This window comes from Hemiscyllium ocellatum, chromosome 3, assembly GCF_020745735.1.
Source record: "Hemiscyllium ocellatum isolate sHemOce1 chromosome 3, sHemOce1.pat.X.cur, whole genome shotgun sequence".
NCBI lineage: Eukaryota > Metazoa > Chordata > Chondrichthyes > Orectolobiformes > Hemiscylliidae > Hemiscyllium > Hemiscyllium ocellatum.
The window spans coordinates 45861752-45883055 of NC_083403.1; the positions used below are offsets into that span (position 1 = coordinate 45861752).

Below are 21304 nucleotides of genomic sequence, written 5' to 3' on the forward strand. Positions count from 1 at the left end.
TTCTGTAATAAGGTTTCTGGTTTTATTACTGTTTCATAGCCCAGGTTAAACACTTGTTAAGTGAAGTGACAGCATTATAGTTTGCTAATCACAAGGACAAATATGAACACAGCTTTTACTCAGGACGCAGCTCTTTATATTTTAGAATGGTTTACTTTTGTAAATTTGTACACCACATTTAAAAGAAAAAGTATGTAGCAGGGTATATGCATGCATTTGTGTTACTGTTGTGTGTATTTATATTACTTTGGAATTAGGCTCCAGAGTGAATTTTCTAGTCCTATAATTGATTTGATTGCTTTATATGTATTTATTAATATACAGAGAAACCTTGATTATCCGAACAAGATGGCCGGGCTGTATTTCGTTCAGATAATCGATTATTCGGATAACAATACTGATCTCACGCTGTGCTCTACCGGAGAGTTTGTTTATATCTGTAATTTTGATGAGTATGCTATTTAAACAAACTAATCTTTGTATCCTGCAAATCGCAGGTTAAACTGAAAAGGACTAAATTCTTACCATCACATAAAAACATGAAATCCCAGCATTAAACAAGGTCCTGAACAGCTTCTACAATCACAAGAGCATTTGTCAGTTTCTGCTGAACTCAGTGTCATGATAGAAAGACAGAAGTTTAATTTCTCAGCCATTTTTTTCATGAACGGCCCCGTAAAGTGACAGGAATAAAGCACTTACTTTCGCAAAGGGTTGTGTAATATAGATCATGTGCTGTCCACGAGTTAGCAAAAAATTAGAGTTTAGGTTGTCTCTGGTCATACATAAGAGGTAATGCCTAACAAGGGTTAATAAGCAGTAATTCTTTGTGGTTCAGTGCACAAAAAGGAAGAATAAAGACAGAAATGTAGAAACACAGAATACAGGAGCAGAATAGGCCATTTTTTCGAGTCTTTTCTGCTATTCAATGTGATCCATCATTGATCAGTACCCTGTTCCCACTTTCTCCCCATATCCTTTGATCCCTTTAGTCCTAAGAACTATAGCTTCATCTTTCTTGAATTAAAACTTCTGTCAACAAGTTGTACCATTTGTACCAAGTTAACCAGTGTGGCACTCTGCTACCCCAAGTTGGTTTGACTGAAACCAGTGTGTTTACCAAGTATTTGTTACTTTTTACTTGTCATGATAAACATTCTGAAAATATACTATTACCTGGACTAGGCCTTGCAATTGAAAAGGACCAAAAAACTTTTAGATGGCTGTCTGAACTTAGTCAGTAATTATAATTGACTTAGATCTTAGAAGTGAAGCTAAAGTGAACCCAAAAATCTTAAAAATCAGCATCCAATCTTAATGTAATCTTAGTTAAGAGTCGCAGCTTGTGGCACTAAAAATCGTTATGGTTTCCTTTGCAGCCTCTGAATCGTACTCCAAAGCTAGCACAAAAATAATTAAAAGTTCACAAGTCCACTTCTGCCAGTTCCTTGAGCTACACCTCTTATGAGAAGAAGGCACGATCTGCAGAAGATGCCCTGTGAAGAATTTCCTCCCCACTCTTCAGCACTGTAATGATGTATGTGGATTATGTATCTACAATAGGCTCAGATGAGTTCAGCGCTGACATGGGTTGCAGGAGAGGAGGAAGAAAGGGCTGAAGTCTCTTATCATTTGGAAAACTGCTGAGGAATAGGCCCCTGTTGAGCCCAGTACAGTGCAGATGGTAACCTTCCAGACTCAGCCATTAATGATTTAAGGAGATTCAAGGCAAGCAAGATGTTGCCTTACAGAAGTACTAGAGATCATGTGTAGATTGGAGAAAAGGGCAGAGAGGTCAGGCTGTACATGCACAGGAACTTTCACTCCATCACACGGAGTGATCAGGTCTTAAGTTTGCTCGCTGGGCTGATAGATTTGTTCTCAGATGTTTTGTCACCATACTAAAGACTCCCCTTCCTGGACATCACGGTAGAACGAACAATGGAAAGCTGCAGACCAGCTTTTTCAGAAAAGCCACACACACTGATCAGACATTCAACTACAAGAGCAATCATCCCAATACCCACAAACAAAGCTGCAGCAGGACATTATTTAAACAAGCCACAACACTTAGCCGCACCCAAAAACAATGAGAAGCCGAGGAAAAACACCTGTATAACATTCAGGAACAATGGGTACCTGATATGTGCAATCTGCCAATTCCTCCATTGATTCCTGCACAACAGACCTAAACAGGAAGATACAACAAGTCCAGAGACTCTAGCCACCCTGCCACACATCAAAGACATGTTGGAGATGATGACCAGACTACTCTGGCCCCTAGGCATCATGGTAGCCCACAAACCTACCACGACACTGAACCAGCTCCTGATGAATTTAAAGGACCCCTTATCAATAACCAGCAGAACAAATGTCTTATACAAAATACCCTGCAAGGACTTAACAAACATAACATTGGACAAACCGGCAGGAAACTAGCCACTAGGATACATGAGCAATAACTAGCCATCAAAAGACATGACCAACTGTCACTGGTGTTCAGACACACAGACAAAGAGGGACACCAGTTTGACTGGGACAATTCATCTATCCTGGCACAGGCTAAACAAAGGCATTCCTAGAAGCCTGGCATTCAAACCAGAACTCCATTAACAAACATATCAATTTGGACCCCAATTATCAACCTCTCAGAAACAGAACTGGAAGTGATATCACCCACCATAACAGACACATAAATAGCAAGCAGGACAGGACATCAACGATTCATCGGAGGCTCACTGATGTCACCTAGTATGGTGTTGAAACATCTGAGAACAAATCTACCAGCTCAGCGAGCAAACTTACAACTTGGTCTACAACCTGAGCTACAAATCTTCTCTAAAATGGCAAACTCAGAGAGATGGCTGAATTAATTCACTGGTTTGATCTCCCTTTATCTGGCAAGAAAGGAGGCACTTGAACCAGCATGATGAACAACAGACAGACACCTAGGGATTGGTGTCAAGAGGTTTCCTGCTCCTCAATGCTGCTTGACCTGCTGTGCTTTTTCACCCATACACTCTTAACTCTAATCTCCATCATCTTCAGTACTCACTTTCACCTTGGAATTGGTATCACAGGACATTCCATAAATGTCCTGCCATTAGATCTCCACTATGTCAGAGAGACCAATCACTTTCTTCCGATTCTAGGTAAGAAGTTTGCACCTACACCTGTACTGATGACCTTCAGCAGGCCAGAACCTGATAGATCCTGGACTACCGGAGGACACCTAACAAGCCATTTGAGGTAAGCTGACAAAGCAACCAGTGGACTTATTAAGGAACAGCTTTAGCTGCTGAGGTGAAAGCAAGACGTAGTGGTTGAAAAAGACAGATGAAAGAACATTAAAGTTCTTATTGTTATCGACCTTCTGTACAACCTGACACTTGTCTCAAATCTAGCACTTTATACAAGTCATATGGTTTCTCCCAATCTGTTAAAGCTTCTGACTGTTTATGTTTTTCTTGTATATTTGCAACAGCACGTGAACAGCAGCTCACTAACACGGTGGGCAATTAGAGACAGGCAATAAATGTTGGCCCAGACAGCGATCCCCCACTTCCCACAAATTAAACGAAAATGTGGAACAGCCTCATGATAACTCCCTGGATACTAAGCACACACCTGCAGGAATTGTTGCTTGTGGTAATATCGTAGAAACATAGAAAATAGGAAGAGTAAGCCATTCGGCCATTCAAGTCTGCTCCATTATTCAATATGCTCATGGTTGATCATCCAACTCAGTATCCTGTTCCTACTTTGTCCCCATACTCTGATTCTTTTAAGAGAAAGTGACTGCAGATGCTGGAGGTCAGAGTCGAGAGTGTAGTGCTGGAAAAGCACAGCAGGTCAGGCAGCATCCGATGAGCAGGAGAATCGACGTTTCAGCCAGCTCCCTATACAATAGTGTAGTGTATCCTCCATTGGTTTTCCTCTTTATTATTCGGCCACATACAACACCTTCTCTACATCGGGGAGACCAAACGTAAACTTAGGGAATGGTTTGTCAAGCATCTCAGCAGGGCCCACAGGGGCTGACCAGACCTCCCAGTCACCACCCATTTTAATTCCCATACCCACTCCCTTTCTGACATGACCATCCTTGGCCTCCTTCGTTGCCACAATGAACCAAACCATAAATTGGAGGAACAGCACCTGCCACTGCCCTGGGGCTGAAGGCGGCTCTGGAGATGATATCCGGTCTGAAAGTGAAGGTGACGTTGGTGTCTGTGATTCTTTTAAACCTCCGTTTAAATAAATTTGACGGTAAAGCGTTGCGCTTGGAGTGTGTGCCTGTTTGAAAAAAAATGGAAACCTGCAATAAAACAGCAAAGTGCTGGATTTCCTTCTCTGATGACAGAATGACCTTTGCTCAGTTGGAGGTCAAAGTGCTTGTGTACTTTTCAGCATTTATTGGATTTTTAAAATTTTGCATTTGAGCAATTAAAGTGGCAGTAATGTCAAACGCAGCATATTGAAGTAAGGGAGTACTGTTGCAACTGTACGAGGTATTGGTGAGACTGCGCACAATGCTCCACATGGTTTTGATCACCTTCTTTGAGGAAAGACGTATTGACATTGGAACCTTCTAAGAATATTCACTAGATTGATCCTAGAGATGAGGGATTTGTCGTATGAAGAGAGATTAAACAGCTTAGGCTGATACTCTCTGTAATTAAGAAGAATGCGGCGCGATCAATTTGAAGTATTCAAGATGATAGAAGGTATGGGTAAAATAGACATGGAGCAGATGCTTCATCTTGGGCATTCTAGGATGAAAGGTCAAAGTCTTAAGGGGTCGCAAATCAAACCAGTTGAGGAGAAACTGCATCCCACAAAGGATTGTGAATCTGTGGCATTTGCTATGCCAATGTGTGCTGAATGCTGGAACAGTGAGTAATTTTGAGTTATCAGACTTTTAATTGGTAATGGGTTGAAGGGATGTTGTTATGAAGGTGTACTGTACCTTTAAGAGTGAATACTGTTCTGACCTTACAAGCACCTCTATATATGACTAGATGGCAGTCCTAGAGTGTACTGGAAAATTTGAAAACATGTAACATTTGGCTATGAAATGGATACCAGACTTTTGGTTGCTATTTTTTGGTTAAATTCAAATTGTCATCATTCAGTTTAAATTATGTCCCAGGATACTAAAACCCAATCTAATTTGAATTTGTTTTGCCAACATTGAACCAATGAGGCAATCCAATGTTGGAGGTATAAAATGTGGGCATTTTGAAAATTGGTCAGAGTAACTACCTTTGAAATGCATGGAGAGCTAACATCTTGCTCTGCAAGAAATTAGGAAACTCTCTCTGTCAAAGTTACCTTTTCATGTGAAACATACTTGCAGTGAAAAGAAAGAGGACAATCCAGGGAGATCCTCAGTCAGAAAAAGAAAGACACGGAAGACTGTAGCAGCTGTGTGGTTTTGAAGTAAAGTTGATGTAATGTTAATAAGTGTATATTGGAACAGCATATTGTTATAGAGTTGGTGGCACTTAATCAGTTAAGAGAAAGGGACCATAAAATTGTGAATAGTTGTTTACTGTTTTTTAAAGTGTATTTTAAATAGTGGAACTTGTAAGTTCTGTCACTCATGTTTTAAGATTACGAGGCGAGGTGAGCTTTTGGGTGTTTGTTTAACTAACCTCCGAGTTGTAACAATTTGGAGAGAAGGCAGGAAAATGGGGGTGAGCATATCAACTCTGATTGAATGAATGGTGGAACTGACTCAATGGGCACAATAGCCTAATTCTGTTCCTTTATCATGAATTTATGAATAATGGTGGTCTTGGGCTTTGGAGCTACTATATCTCTTTGGCCAAGACATGGTTGGTTTTGTCTGCTAAACCAGGGTGATCTGCTTTCCAATTTACAGCTGATTTACCAATCCTGGGTGGCATTATCCAATGTCTGAAGATTGAGAGAAGAAAATAATTAGGCACATTAGTCCTGGTAAGAGACTTGCTTCTTTCTCAACATCTCAGCAATTAAGTGCTGGGTCAGAGTCACTGACTTGAAGGAGTATGATGTCCTGCCCAAAATTGGGCACCTGTGGACACAGCCTGCTCACTGAGGGCAGTGTAACTACTTCTCTGGAGCTATTGCCTGACTTTAAAGTTGAGGTGATAATTCATGACTAGCTTGTTTTAAACAAATTTGACTGTGATTTGATGTGACTGGAATGTGCACTCCAGTATTTAAGGGGAACTTTCTTGACTTGCCACTGAGGCCTTCACATTGGCATTTAAATCTACCTAAAGGCCCTTAATCCCATCAATCTGACAATCTGACTTCCTGGCTGACAACTGATAGGTCACTTTTTATTTTAGCAGTCAACAACCAGTTTTCTAAATTTGAAGGAGTGCCCTTCATTTTCATAATCTGAAGGAACAGCAAGCAAACTGTGACTGGTCGAGGCTGTACCTCTGCCAAGCTTGCAGTGCCCCCTTGACCTCTACTCCCAAGACCTGAAAGAGAGAAAGCTTCTTATTGCTAGATCTCCTGAAGCCTGGTCAATGATCTATCTATAGGATTGTGTGATGCAAAGGTAGTGACCTACCTCTGAGCTTGAAGATAGTTTCAAGTCTCTCCTGTTCCTGAGGTGTGTAATTGGGAGGGGTTGTTTTCCTGTAGTGTCGGAGGCTCGGGGTGGCATGAGGTTCATAAAGACATGAGGGCATGGATAGGGTAAAGAGACTATTTTCCCTGGGGTAAGGGGAGTCCAGAGCTAGGGAGCATAGGTTTAGGGTGAGAGGGGAAATATTTTAAAAAGGACTGAAGGGGCAACTTGTTCATGCAGAGGGTGGTACGTGTATGGAATGAGCTGCCAGAGGAAGTGGAGGAGGCTGGTACAGTTGCAACACTTAAAAGGCATCTGGATGGGTACATGAATAGGAAGGGTTTAGAGGGATATTGTCCAAATGCTGGCAAATAGGGCTAGATTAATTTAGGATATGATTGGCATGGACAAGTTTAACACAAGATTCTGGTTCTGTGCTGTACATCTGACTTTTACTGATTGATTTTTAAAAAGAATGTTGGACCCATCCACTGCTAATGTCGGATTAGCTGGCAGCTTCTTGCAGGCTGGACTTTGAGATTCCTGATTCATTAAAAAGCTCACTGCTCAGTTGAGTGAATCTTAATGGAGCTTGATCTGGCAAGCTTTCCCATGGGAGTCAGTTGGCCCTGAAGAAGCCTCCCTCCAAATTTGATTCATGGAGTGCTAAATCTAGGCCTATCCCTCAAGTAAGAATTCAACATTTACATATTTTTTTTATCACCACTTAGATTTCTTAGAGAAAAAGTAATTGCTGTTCTCATTCAGACTGGGTCAAGAAATCGTTAGAAAGGTTAATGACGTCCCCTCATCTTTGTCCACACACTCACCATGGAGTCATAGAAATGTTGAGTGTGGAAACAGGCCCTTTTGTTCAACTTGTCCATGCTTACCAAAAAGCCTAACTAAACAAGTCCCATATGCCAGTACTTAGCCCATAGCTCTCTAAACCTCTGTGCCCCTCATGATTTTATAAACTCCATAGGGTCACAGATCAGCTTCTGATGCTCCAGGAAAATAGCTCAAACCCTCCAACTCTGGTGACATCCTTGTAAATCTTTTGAGCCCTTTAAAGTTTCATGACATCTTTCCTATCAATTTTTCCTAACTATTTATGCACATCAGGTTCTAGTATGGGGCATAAAGAGTAGTTGAAGATCATAGCTCCGATTCTATTAAAAGGAAGCTGGAAAAACACAGCTGAAAGAAGAAATGGCAGGATAAATTGAGACAAACCTATGATATTTAATGTACATCCCTGAATCCATACAATCTTATTTGCGGAGTTTAAAGTCATTACTCTGCTAATCCTCCTCAGAGGAGTCACTCCATGACCATGTCCAGCATGGTTTATATTTTTGCAAATGGATTTGGACTGAGGTTCTATGTTGTGGTTCTGTTCGCCGAGCTGGGAATTTGTGTTGCAAACGTTTCGTCCCCTGTCTAGGTGACATCCTCAGTGCTTGGGAGCCTCCTGTGAGCTTCTGTGATGTTTCCTCTGGCATTTATAGTGGCTTGTCTCTGCCGCTTCCAGTTGTCAGTTCCAGCTGTCCGCTGCAGTGGTCGGTATGTTGGGTCCAGGTCGATGTGTTTATTGATAGAATCTGTGGATGAGTGCCATGCCTCTAGGAATTCCCTGACACATCGACCTGGACCCAACATACCGGCCACTGCAGTGGACAGCTGGAACTGACAACCGGAAGTGGCAGAGACATACCACTATAAATGCCAGAGGAAACATCACAGAAGCGCTTCACAGGAGGCTCCCAAGCACTGAGGATGTCACCTAGACAGGGGACGAAACATTTGCAACACAAATTCCCAGCTCGGCGAACAGAACCACAACAACGAGCACCCGAGCTACAAATCTTCTCCCAAACTTTGAGGTTCTATCTATGGTAGTTGACTCTGCAAGGGCCTTGGCTGTCCTGACCTTGCTTAGTAAGGTGCAGAGTTCAAAGCTTTCCATTTGACAGATGTTGATTATCATAAAGACTTGGTGACTTGCCATACTTCCCATTCTTTTATCTGTAAAACATCTGGTAGATTCTCCACAGTAAGAGCTTATTCATTTAGGGTATCAAGGTGGAAGGGCTTTGAACAGGTTATCATTGAGTGGGTAAGTGAAATGAAACACAAATGGTTTCAACTAGTTTGTGTTTTTGTCAGACAGATGTGTTGCAGATTGTATTTACACGCATAGTAAGCCAGGGGAGGTGTGTTTAGCAGAAGCTTCCAGTTTTGCATGTGGTTGCATATAATATAAGAACAGTACAGCACAATGCATGTGCTTCAGTCCACAATTTTGTGCTGAGCATTTATGTTAATCTAAGATCAACTAAACCTACACAGCCCTCAATTTACTGCCTTTGTTGTGCTTGCCCAGCAGTCACTTAAATGTCCATAATGTCTCTGACTCTACTACCACTGGTGACAGTACATTCCATGCACCCACCACTCTGCGAAAAGAACCTACCTCTGACATCTCTCCTGTACTTTCCTCCAATCACCTTAAAATTATGACCCCTTGTGACAGCCATTTCTGCCCTGGGGAAAAGTCTCTGACAATCTACTCTATCTATCTATGCCTCTCGTTACCTTGATTTGGCGATGCTGATGTTGGACTGGAGTGTACAAAGTTAAAAATCTCACAACACCACATTATAATCCAACAGGTTTAATTGGAAGCACACTAGCTTTTGGAGTGTCGCTCCTTCATCAGGTGATGATCTCATTACCTGTACGCCTCTATCAAATCACCTCTCTTCCTTCTCTCCAGTGTGAAAAGCCCTAGCTCACTCAATGTCTCTTCATAAGACAAGCCCTCCAATCCAGGCAGTATCCTGGTAAAACTCCTCTGCATCCTCTATAAAGCACCTATCCTTTCTATAATGAGGCAACCAGAATTGAACACAATATTCCCAAGTGTGATCTAACCAGGGTTTTATATAGCTGCAGCAAAATCTCACGCCTCTTAAACTCCATCCCCTGTTAATGAAAGGCAAAACACCATATGCCACCTTAACAACCTTATCAACTTGGGTGATAACATTGAGGGATTTATATATGTGGACCCCAAGATCATGCTGTACCTCCACAACTGCCAAGAATCCTGTCTTTAACCCTGTATTCAGCATTCAAATTCAACCTTCCAAAATGAATCACCTCACATTTGTCCACGTTGAACTCCATCTGCCACTTCTCAGCCGAGCTCTGCATCCTGTCAATGTCTTGTAGCCTGCAACAGCCTTCAACACTATCTACAACACCACTGACCTTTGTCACTGGCAAACGTACCAACTACCCTTCCACTTCATTCAAGTCCTTTATTAAAAGCTACGAAGAGCAGAGGCCCAAGAACAGATTCCTGTGGGTACCGCTGGTCACTGAACTCCAAGTGGAATATTTTCCATCCACTACCACTCACTGTTTTCTTTCGGCCAGCCAATTTGTATCCAGACCGCCAGTTTTCCCTGCATCTCTTGCCTCCTAACTTTCTCAATGAGCCAACAGTGGGGAACCTTATCATGTGCGTTACTGAAATCCATATACACTACATCCACTGCTCAACCTTTGTCAACTTGTCTCATCACATTTTCAAAGAACTCTAGGCTTGAGGCATGACCTACCCCTCTCAAAGCCACGCTGACTATCTTTAATCAAACTCTTTTTTTTCCAAATAACTGTAAATCCTATCTCTAAATCCTTTCCAGTACCTTGCTTAATAGACGTGAGATCAATTGGTCTGTAATTCCCAGGGATTTCCCTATTCCCTTTTCTTAAACGGAGGAACAATATTCACCTCCCTTCAATCATTCAATACAACCATTCAATTGACTATCAACAAATGAGATGAACTTGGCCAGACAGGTGCACGGTACTCGATAGAACATGATCGGGCAAGTGCTAAGAAGGCCCAAAATGTTGTGACAGCAGCACATCATGTAGAGCCATCATTTTTGACTTTAGTACTAGTTTTAACCTTTGCTGTTGGTGCTCTAGGAAGGGCAAAGTCTCATTCCCAAGTATATTGAGTTGGAATCATGCTTTCTTCTCTGCCTATCCATTCAGGTATACAATTTTAACTTTGATATTGGAGGTGGAGTAGACTGAATTCCTCAAATGCCCAGTGTACTACAATTGACCTTCAGTTTAGTAACATCTTTCAGGATCTCGTCCAGGGTGCATGGAGGTTGGTCAGCACAAGCACAACTTTGGTGACAGTTCACTGATAATGATGCAACTCGGTTGTCTGATATGAAATGAGAATAATTCTAGTGGTCTGTATAAGTATAACATTTAAGAAGTATACTATATGCTGAATTTTGAGTATTAAATGCAAAATCAAGAAAGATACCTTGTAACATTGGAATTGCAGTGTAATTTCAGATGTTTACTTCAGTTGGTCTGAAGCTAAATGTGGCACTGGCGTATCTATTTTCCGAAAGCAGAAAATGTACAAGTACATCACTGTACTGGCAAAAGTTAAATATTCTATATTTTGTTGATAGCAAATGAGTAAGAAACTTATTTGCTGGGAAATAACCATAACTAGCAAAACTTAGAATATAAAACTAATAAAGTTTATTGGACAATAAAGCTTGACACTTAACATTCCACTTGTTGTATCATGCCATAATACAAGATCCATACACATTTGCCTGTCTTTCCCCTCTATCCCAGGATTCTGCAGTTTTCTTGGTTCATTGAACCTGGTGTCTTGACTCATGATGTGATACAATACTTTAATTTCACCAGCAACTTTAAAATAATATTTAAATTTGGGGGTGAATTTACCTACTACCCCTGCTTTTGTGGAGCATTGCCAAACTATAGTATAGAAAGATTTGAAAATAAAGACTTGAGTTGGTGTCATTTCTTGTTTTTTTTCTCAGGGGGTGATAAATGGAATCCAAATCAATGTGTTTGTTGATAGAGTTCCAGTTGGAATGCCATGTGCCTAGGAATTCTCATGTGTCTCCGTTTGGCTTGGCCTAGAATGGATGTGTTGTCCCAGTTGAAGTGGTGTCCTTCCTCATCTGTATGTAAAGATACTAATGAGAGTGGGTCAAGTCTTTTTGTGGGTACTTGATGTTAATGTGACCTGGTGGCTATTTTCTGCCTGTTTGCCCAATGTAATGTTTGTTACAGATCTTGTAAGGTATTTTGTAAATAACATTAGTTTTGCTTGGTGTCTGAAAACTAACCTAGTTCAACTTACATCCAGAACCTCAACCTGAGCTACAAATCTTCTCAAAACCCGCTTATCAACTTCCATGCAGGAATTTGTGTGTGTCCATGACACAGGTTTGACGGATTAGGATGCAGTGAAATCATGGATTAGTAATCCCTTGAGGTAGGCCTCTATATAGAGAATGCATTTATTAGTGTGAAACATGGTTAGGTCCCTTGGAAGTGTTAAGATCAGAGTGCTTTGAGGCTTCAACATGTACACTCAGATTTGAGATGAATTCTCTAACGTTTCACTGTATCTCTCTAGAAATAACCTGTTGTTTAGTTGGAATTTGTTATGGGCTAATTGACATGCGTTGCTACTTTCAGCTATTTTGTTTTTCACTATCCCATTGGTCTTCCACTCCATTTGAATCTTATTTTCCAAGGAAAACATTATCTTAGTTTTCTAACTAAAATGTAGTACCTCACAATTGTGGGGTTAAATTCGTTTGCTAATCGTGTGCTCATTTTGCAAGGTTAGTAAATTCTTACTGTCCTCCACTACACTGACCACCCAAGCTACCCCCTTAATTTGCTATCATGTGCAAAGTTAGTCATAGAGATGTACGGCATGGAAACAGACCCTTCGGTCCAACCCGTCCATGCTGACCAGATATCCCAACCCAATCTAGTCCCACCTGCCAGCACCCGGCCCATATCCCTTCAAACCCTCCCTATTCATTTGAAACATTCAGCAAGTTATTACATGGCACTACAGGTCCTTTGTTAAACAAAAACAAACTTTATTGTGCAAATGAGAAGTTAAACAAAGCATCCTTATTTAATACAATCCTAATATCTGTGTTTTGAATTCAATTTCACTTTAACTGCCCAAGATGTTTATCTCGAAGTCCTGAAGGTTCATCCCTTTTTCTAAAGGATCAACCCAAACGTATGTCATAACCCACTGGAGTTTACTTCGATTCCTCCCCAGTTTCTCATTCTTATACCTGAGATTTTCAGAGCTTTCTGGTCTGCGAATGTTCCAGTATCTGTGTTGTCAGAGCTAACTGGATAAAAGCCTGTCAAAAGACCTGCAACTCGTTTACAGTTGGTTACAAGCTTCCTTGATGTTGTTCCCATGCATTTTTACATTCAAGGGGAAAGTTTGATTTCTAGATTTTTCTATTTCTCCTGATCCAAACCTATTCACCTCTCGATGTTAACAGCTTTCTCAATTTTGGACTTTTATTTTCTTTCTAGACTCTTCCCCAGGGCAGAATTGACTGACACGAGGGGTCATAGTTTTAAGACGTTAGGAGAAAGGTATAGATGGGACGTCAGAGGTAGGTTCTTTATGCAGAGAGATGTGAATGCATTGCCAGTGGTGGTGGTGCAAGTAGTCATTTGGGACATTTAAGTGACTGCTGGGCATGCATATGGATAGCGGTGAATTGAGGGGTGAATTAGGATTAATCTTTGGCACACCATCATGGGCCAAAGGGCCTGTTCTGCGCTATACTTTTCTATGGTCTATATTCTAACACTTCCACGTCAGGCTGAGGTTTAAAATGCTCATTTAAGAACTGATTATTTGCCGGTTGTATTCTGCATTGTTTTGGCACCGGCAGGCACATTTAGTATTTAATATAGTTGCTAATGTCTTTGTCTATTCTGTTGAAAAAAAATTATTTTTAGATTCTGTTGGTCACCTTGGAGTTTCCATGGTGTCCATTACTGGGGTAAATATCCTAGTTTTCTATTAGAACATAGAACAAAACAATGCAGAACAGGCTCTCAATGTTGCACTGAGCTGTGAACTATTCTCAGCTCGTCCCCGTACACATTCCCATCATCGTCCATGTGTTTATTATTTCAATCAGTTCCATGCTAAGCTGGATTCCAAATGTCGAGATGTTTTAACAGATTAATTCAAATTCTGAATTGAGTCTACATCTGATATTGTGGAAACAGTATGGAGCCCACAAAATTTTCCTGAATTAAATGCACATGACTAACAGGGAACAGGGAAACAACACCAACATTCAGAGACTGCTCCCAGAGTACAACGTCAGTTCACTGTGAACAACAAACAATTAGACAAAGGAGCAGATGTAGACCATTCAGCCCATCAAGTCTAGTCAGCTATTCAGTCAAGTCACCATTGATGAGAAAGTCCTCTATTCCACTGCCCTGCCTTTTCCCTATAACCTTTGATTGCCTCACTGATTAAAAATATGTCCATTGGGTGTTCATACTCCCGTTTTGATTTTCTTGAAGACCTTCTCCTCTGTTTTTGGTTGCACTTCAGTTCCATGCTCCTGATCTTTGGCCACCTGGTGCTGAGGGTGGAGGATAGGTCAGAGGATCTCCTAGTGAGTCTGCTCCTGGGCCTGACCAAACTGGCCATAAACAGGTCCAAGCAGCAGGCCATGGAGGGGGTCGTTAGGGCCGATTGCCTGCCCCTCTTCTGCAGTTATGTCAGAGCCCGGATGTCCCTGGAGAAGGAGCATGTAGTGTCCACAAACACACCCAAGATTTTCAGGGAAAGGTGGGCACTGCAGGGAGTGGAATGCATTATTTCCCCATCCAAATCTTTTTTGATTTAATCCCTGCTCCCCTCCCTTTATTGTTTGATCACGCAGCATTGCCCTTTGAGAAGGGCACTGCTTGTCACTGGCCACTCAGGTGTTTCTTTTCTTCCTGGTGGTGGAAATTGAATAAAGTTTTGTACGCCTTGTGTCTTTCACTGTCTCTCTCCTGCACGCACACAGCATGGGTGCTGGGGAAAAATTAGTACTTGTCTTTGATTACATAGTTTATATCATTAATATAGCTGGTGAATGATCCCAACTCTGATCATGTGGAATTCTACATATATTTTACTCTCTGAATAGCTACATTTCACCATACTCTTTGTCTTGTAGCCTGTTCGCTATCACTTATGTTATTTATCTGAGAATTTTCAGGAGTACAAACTAATGAACAAAATCAGAAGTATGCAATTGATTGCATTACCCTTGTAACTGAGACCATAGACCTCTTCAAGAATTCAATGAGATTGTTTAAGCAAGACTTCCTCATTTTTGGAATTAAAATTGATTTAAGTATTGCTGGCCAAAATACATATTTTATCAAAGCTTTTCATCTTTCACTGATCAGGATGATTCACAAACGCCAAAGTAGGAAAACACCATGAATACTTCTTTAACATAAGAGAGCTGATTTGGTTGGCAAGTGGACTCTTGATTTGGGAGAGGAATTGCTATGAAATATTCAGTAGCTAATAACTGACAGTTAATTGCTGTGCTCTATTTAATTTAAACTGGTTAAGCATTGCCCTGCAAAATTAATAGTTGTCCCGTCTTGTATTGAGCTGGAACAAGTAGTGTGTTTACATGTTCCTTCTATCCACAAGAAAAGACAGTACACCTGCACATTTTCTAAGCAGACAACCTTTGCTACAGTTCCAGAACACACAAACATGAACACAGATTGGAATTTCTGATGGGGTGCAGTTGTGAACCCAAGGGAGTGGATGGAAGTGATCAGTAATCGCAGTGGTGGTGGTGGTTCTTTTTTACTTTGAACAGGATCTTTGTATCTGACAAGGCAATCCTTCTGTTGGCTCCCACAACATAATAATTAAACATGGGTAATATAGTATTGAAAAATTCAGTAAACATTTATTATAGCTCCAGGTGTATACATAAGTTACCATGACAGACACTTAACCCTATAAACATATCATGCCTCATATGGCTCCAGTTAGGATGAAGACTGAGATGTTTGTACTATCAGGACATGCTGATGATGTCGTGAGAATGTCCCTTTTTAAAGTATGCTGCATAATAACCATCGGACACTCCTCAACAGAAGGGAGTGATGGATTTGGGTTTGGAAGTTGGGTTGCCTTCTTTGCAACACTGCCCTGATGTAAACAGCATATCCCTAAAGTAGAAACCACCCTTGCTGCCTTTTCACTAGATTTGGAAGGAGTAATTTGTGGGATTCAGCCAACTATGTGCATTGCTATGCACCCAGTTACACTTCATTTTGAATGGAGGTACTGTCACTTTATTTTTAACTATCCTTTAACCGACCTATATGTTCCCTGGATATTCCCTCCTTAGTTTAGTTTAGAACATAGAAGGATACAGCGCAGTACAGGCCCTTCGGCCCTCGATGTTGCGCCGACCGAATCCTACCTAACCTATACTAGCCCAATAACTTCCAAATGCCTATCCAATGCCCGCTTAAATGACCATAAAGAAGGAGAGTTCACCACTGATACGGGCAGGGCATTCCATGAACTCACAACCCGCTGTGTGAAGAATCTACCCCTAACATCTGTCCTATACCTACCACCCCTTAATTTAAAGCTATGTCCCCTAGTAACACCTGACTCCATTAGCGGTAAAAGGTTCTTAGTATCTACCCTATCTAAACCCCTAATCATCTTATACACTTCTATCAGATCTCCCCTAAACCTTCTCTTCTCCAATGAGAACAGCCCCAAGTGCCTCAGCCTTTCCTCATAAGATTTTCCTACCATTCCAGGCAACATCCTGGTAAACCTCCTCTGCACTCGTTCTAAAGCTTCCACATCCTTCCTATAGTATGGCGACCAAAACTGCACACAATACTCCAGATGAGGCCGCACCAGAGTCTTATACAACTGCAACATGACCTCAGGACTCCGGAACTCAATTCCTCTGCCAATAAAGCCCAGTACACCATATGCCTTCCTCACAGCACTATTTACCTGGGTGGCAACTTTCAGAGATCTGTGTACATGGACACCAAGATCCCTCTGCTCATCCACACTACCAAGTAGCCTACCATTAGCCCAGTAATCCATCATCTTGTTATTCCTACCAAAGTGAACGACTTCGCACTTAGCTACATTGAATTCCATTTGCCACATTTCCGCCCAGCTCTGCAACTTATCTATATCCCGCTGTAACCTACCACTTCCTTCCTCACTATCCACAACTCCACCAACTTTTGTGTCATCCGCAAACTTGCTTACCCAGCTTTCAAGTCCTTCCTCTAGATCATTTATAAAGATAACAAAAAGCAATGGTCCCAAAACAGATCCTTGTGGTACACCGCTAGTAACTGCGCTCCAAGATGAACATAATCCATCAACTACTACCCTCTGTCTCCTTCCAGCCAGCCAATTCCTAATCCAAACCTCTAATGTATCCTCAATGCCATACCTCCGAAGTTTTAGCATTAGCCTACCATGGGGAACCTTATCGAACGCCTTACTAAAATCCATATACACAACATCTACTGCTTTACCCTCATCCACTTCCTTAGTCACCTTCTCAAAGAACTCAATAAGGTTTGTGAGGCACGACCTGCCCTTCACAAAACCATGCTGGCTATCCCTGATCACGTTATTCCTACCCAGATGTTCATAAATCTTATCCCTTACCATTCTCTCTAAGACTTTGCCCACCACTGAAGTCAGACTCACTGGCCTATAGTTGCTAGGGCTATCCCTACTCCCTTTCTTGAACAATGGGACCACATTCGCTATCCTCCAGTCCTCTGGTACTATTCCTGTTGACAACGACGACATAAAAATCCAGGCCAATGGCTCTGCTATCTCCTCCCTAGCTTCCCATAGGATCCTGGGGTAAATGCCATCAGGCCCAGGAGACTTATCTATATTCATCCTTTCCAATATTCCCAAAACCTCTTCCCTGCATATTTCCAGGGCATCCATTCTAATTATTTGTGATTCCATATTCACATCAGCAACAGTGTCCTGTTCCTGAGTGAATACTGATGAAAAGTACTGATTTAATGTCTCTCCAATCTCCTCCGCCTCCACACACAACTTCCCACTACTATCCTTGACTGGACCGATACCTACCCTAGTCATCCTTTTATTCTTGACATACCTATAGAAAGCCTTTGGGTTTTCCCTAATCCTACCAGCTAAAGACTTTTCATGTCCCCTTCTCGCTTCTCTTAGCTCCCTCTTTAGCTCCTTCCTGGCTACCTTATAACACTCAATCGCCCCTACTGAACCTTCACGCCTCATCTTTACATATGCCGCCTTCTTCCCTTTCACAAGGGACTCCAATTCCTTACTAAACCACGGCTGCCTCACAAGGCCCTTTACACCATGCCTGACTGGTACATACCTATCGAGGACACGCAGTAGCTGCTCCTTGAACACTCCCCACATCTCATTAGTGTTCTTCTCTTGAAGCCTGTTTTTCCAATCCACACATCCTAAGTCATGCCTCACTGCATCATAATTTCCCTGCCCCCAGCTATAGCTCTTGCCCTGCGGCACACGATTATCCCTCTCCATCACTAAAGTAAAAGTCACCGAGTTGTGGTCACTGTCCCCGAAGTGCTCACCTACCTCCAAGTCTAACACCTGGCCTGGTTCATTACCTAGAACCAAATCCAATATAGCCTCCCCTCTTGTTGGCCTGTCGACATATTGTGTCAGGAAACCCTCCTGCACACATTGTACAAACACCGACCCATCTAATGAACTCGAGCTATAGCTCTCCCAGTCAATATCTGGGAAGTTAAAGTCCCCCATAACAACCACCCTGCTACCTTCACTCTTTTCCTGAATCATCCTCGCAATATTATCCTCTACTTCTCTAGGACTATTAGGAGGCCTGTAGAAAACACCTAACAGGGTGACCTCACCTTTCCTATTTCTAACCTCAGCCCAAACTACCTCAGATGGCAAGTCCTCTTCCATCGTCCATTCCACTGCTGTGATACTGTCTTTGACAAGTAATGCCACGCCTCCCCCTTTTTTACCCCCATGTCTGATCCTACTAAAACATTTGAACCCTGGAACGTGCAACAGCCATTCTTGTCCCTGTTCTACCCACGTCTCTGTAATGGCCACAACATCGAAGTCCCAGGTACCAACCCACGCTGCAAGTTCACCTACCTTATTCCTTATACTTCTGGCATTGAAGTATACACACTTCAATCCACCTTTCTGGTTACAGGCACCCTCCTTAGAGATCGCTGCATTATTCCTAACCTCCCTACACTCAAGGTCCTGTACCCTAAAGCTACAGTCCTGGTTCCCATGCCCCCGCGGAGTTAGTTTAAACCCTCCCAAAGAGCACTAGCAAACCTCCCCCCAAGGATACTGGTGCCCCTCAGGTTCAAGTGTAGACCATCCTTTTTATAGAGGTCCCACCTTCCCCAGAAAGGACCCCAGTTATCCAGAAACCGGAATCCCTCCCTCCTGCACCATCCCTGTAGCCACGCATTTAACTGCTCTCTCTCCCTGTTTGTCCTGTTCTTTCCCTGTTTTGATTTATGTTGAGGTTTCCTTCATTTGTAGTCAAACCTTATCCCTATCACCACTCATTTTTATCAGTTTTAAAGCCTTTTCAATAAAAACATAGAAGCAGGAGAAAGTCATAGAGATGTACAGCATGAAAATAGACTTTCAGTCCAACTCATCCATGCCAACCAGATATCCTAACCTAATCTAGTCCCATTTGCCAGAACTTGGCCCATATCCCTCTAAATCCTTCCTATTCCTATACCCATCCAAATGCTTTTAAATGTTGCAGTTGTACCAGCCTCCACCACTTCCTCTGGCAGCTCATTCCTTCTGCATGAAATAATTGTCCCTTGGGTTCCTTCTATATCTTTCCCCTCTCACCCTAAACCTATGCCTTCTAGTTCTGGACTCCCCACCCCAGGGGGGAAATCCTTGTCTATTTATTCTATTCATGCCCCTCATGATTTTATAAACATTTGTAAGGTCACCTCTCAGCCTGTGATGCTCCAGGGAAAACAGCCCCAGCCTATTTGGCCTCTCCCTGGCAACATTCTTGTAAATCTTTTCTGAACCCTTTCAAGTTTCACAACATCCTTCTGTTATTGAATACTCTTATCAATAAAGGAATACATACCAAACACCGCCTTCACTATCCTATCTACTTTCAAGGAACTATTAACTTGACTCCAAGGTGTCTGTGTTCAGCAATACTCCTTAGGGTCTAAGCATTAAGTGTATAAGTGCTGCTCTAATTTGCTTTTCCAAAATACAGCACGTCACATTTATCTAAATTAAACGCCTTCCGCCACTCCTCAGCCCATTTGATCAAGATCCTGTTGTACTCTGAGGTAACCTTCTTCGCTGTCCACTACATCCCCAATTTTAGTGTCATCTACAAACTTACTAACAATACCTACCAATGTTCACATCCAAATCATTTATATAAATGATGAAAAGTTGTGGACCCAGCATTGATCCTTGTGGCACTCCACTGATCATAGGCCTTCAGTCTGAAAAACAACCCTCCACCACCACCCTCTGTCTTTTACCTTTGAGCCAGTTCTGTATCCAAATGGCTAGTTCTCCCTGTATTCCATGAGATCTAACCTTGCTAACCAGTCTCCCATGAGGAACCTTGTTGAATGCCTTCCTGAAGTCCACATAGATCATGTCTACTGCTCTGCCCTCATCAATTCTTTATTACTACTTCAAAAAACTCAATCAAGTTTGTGAGATATGATTTCCCATGCACCAAGCCATGCTGACTATCCATAATCAGTCCTTTCCTTTTCAAATGCATGTAATTCCTGTCCCTCAGGATTCCCTCCAACAACTTGTCCACGTCAGGCTCATTGGTCTATAGTTCTCTGCCTTTTCCTTACCACCTTTCTTAAATAGTGGTACCACGTTAGCCAGCCTCCAGTGTTCCAGCACCTCACCTGTGACTATTAGCGATACAAATATCTCTGCAAGGGGTCTAGCAATCACTTCCCAGCTTCCCAAAGTTCTAGGGTACACCTGATCAGGTCCTGGGGATTTATTCACTTATATGCATTTCAAGACATCCAGTACTACCACCTCCTGTAATATGGACATTTTTAAGGTACACTATCCTTTTTCCCCATATTGTATATCTTCCATGTCCTTGTCCACAGTAAACACTGATGCAAAATACTCGTTTCATTTCTCCACCCCCCCCCCCACCCCCATCTGTGTCTACACATATCAGATGCCTTGCTGATCTTTGAGGGGCCCTATTCTTTTCCCTAGTTACCCTTGTTCTTAACGTATTTATAAAAACCCTTTGGATTCTCCTTAATCCTATTTGCCAAAGATATCTCATGTCCCCTTTTTGCCCTCCTGATTTCCCTCTTAAGTATACTCCTCCTGCCTTTATATTCTTCTAAGGATTCATTCAACCTCTCCTGTCTATACATGACATGTGCTTCCTCCTTTTTCTCAACCAAACCCTCAATTTGTCTGGTCATCCAGCATTCTCTACACCTACCAGCCTTTCCTTTCACCCTAACAGGAACATACTATCTCTGGACTCAAGTGATCTCATTTCGAAGGCATCCTATTTTCCAGCCGTTCCTTTATCTGTAAACATCTGCCCCCAATCAGCACTAGAAAGTTCTTGCCTAATACTGTCAAAATTAACCTTCCTCCAATTTAGAACTTCAACTTTTAGACCTGGTCTATCCTTTTCCATCACTGTTTTAAATCTAATAGAATTATGGTCGCTGGTCCCAAAGTACTCCCCCACT

General features: G+C 42.0%; 1 pseudogene; it reads left to right on the plus strand.

Moving 5' to 3' along the window:
• The first annotated feature begins 348 nt into the window (after positions 1–348).
• LOC132835277 (peptidase M20 domain-containing protein 2-like) overlaps positions 349–21304 on the plus strand; it is a 43238-nt pseudogene continuing 22282 nt past the window's right edge.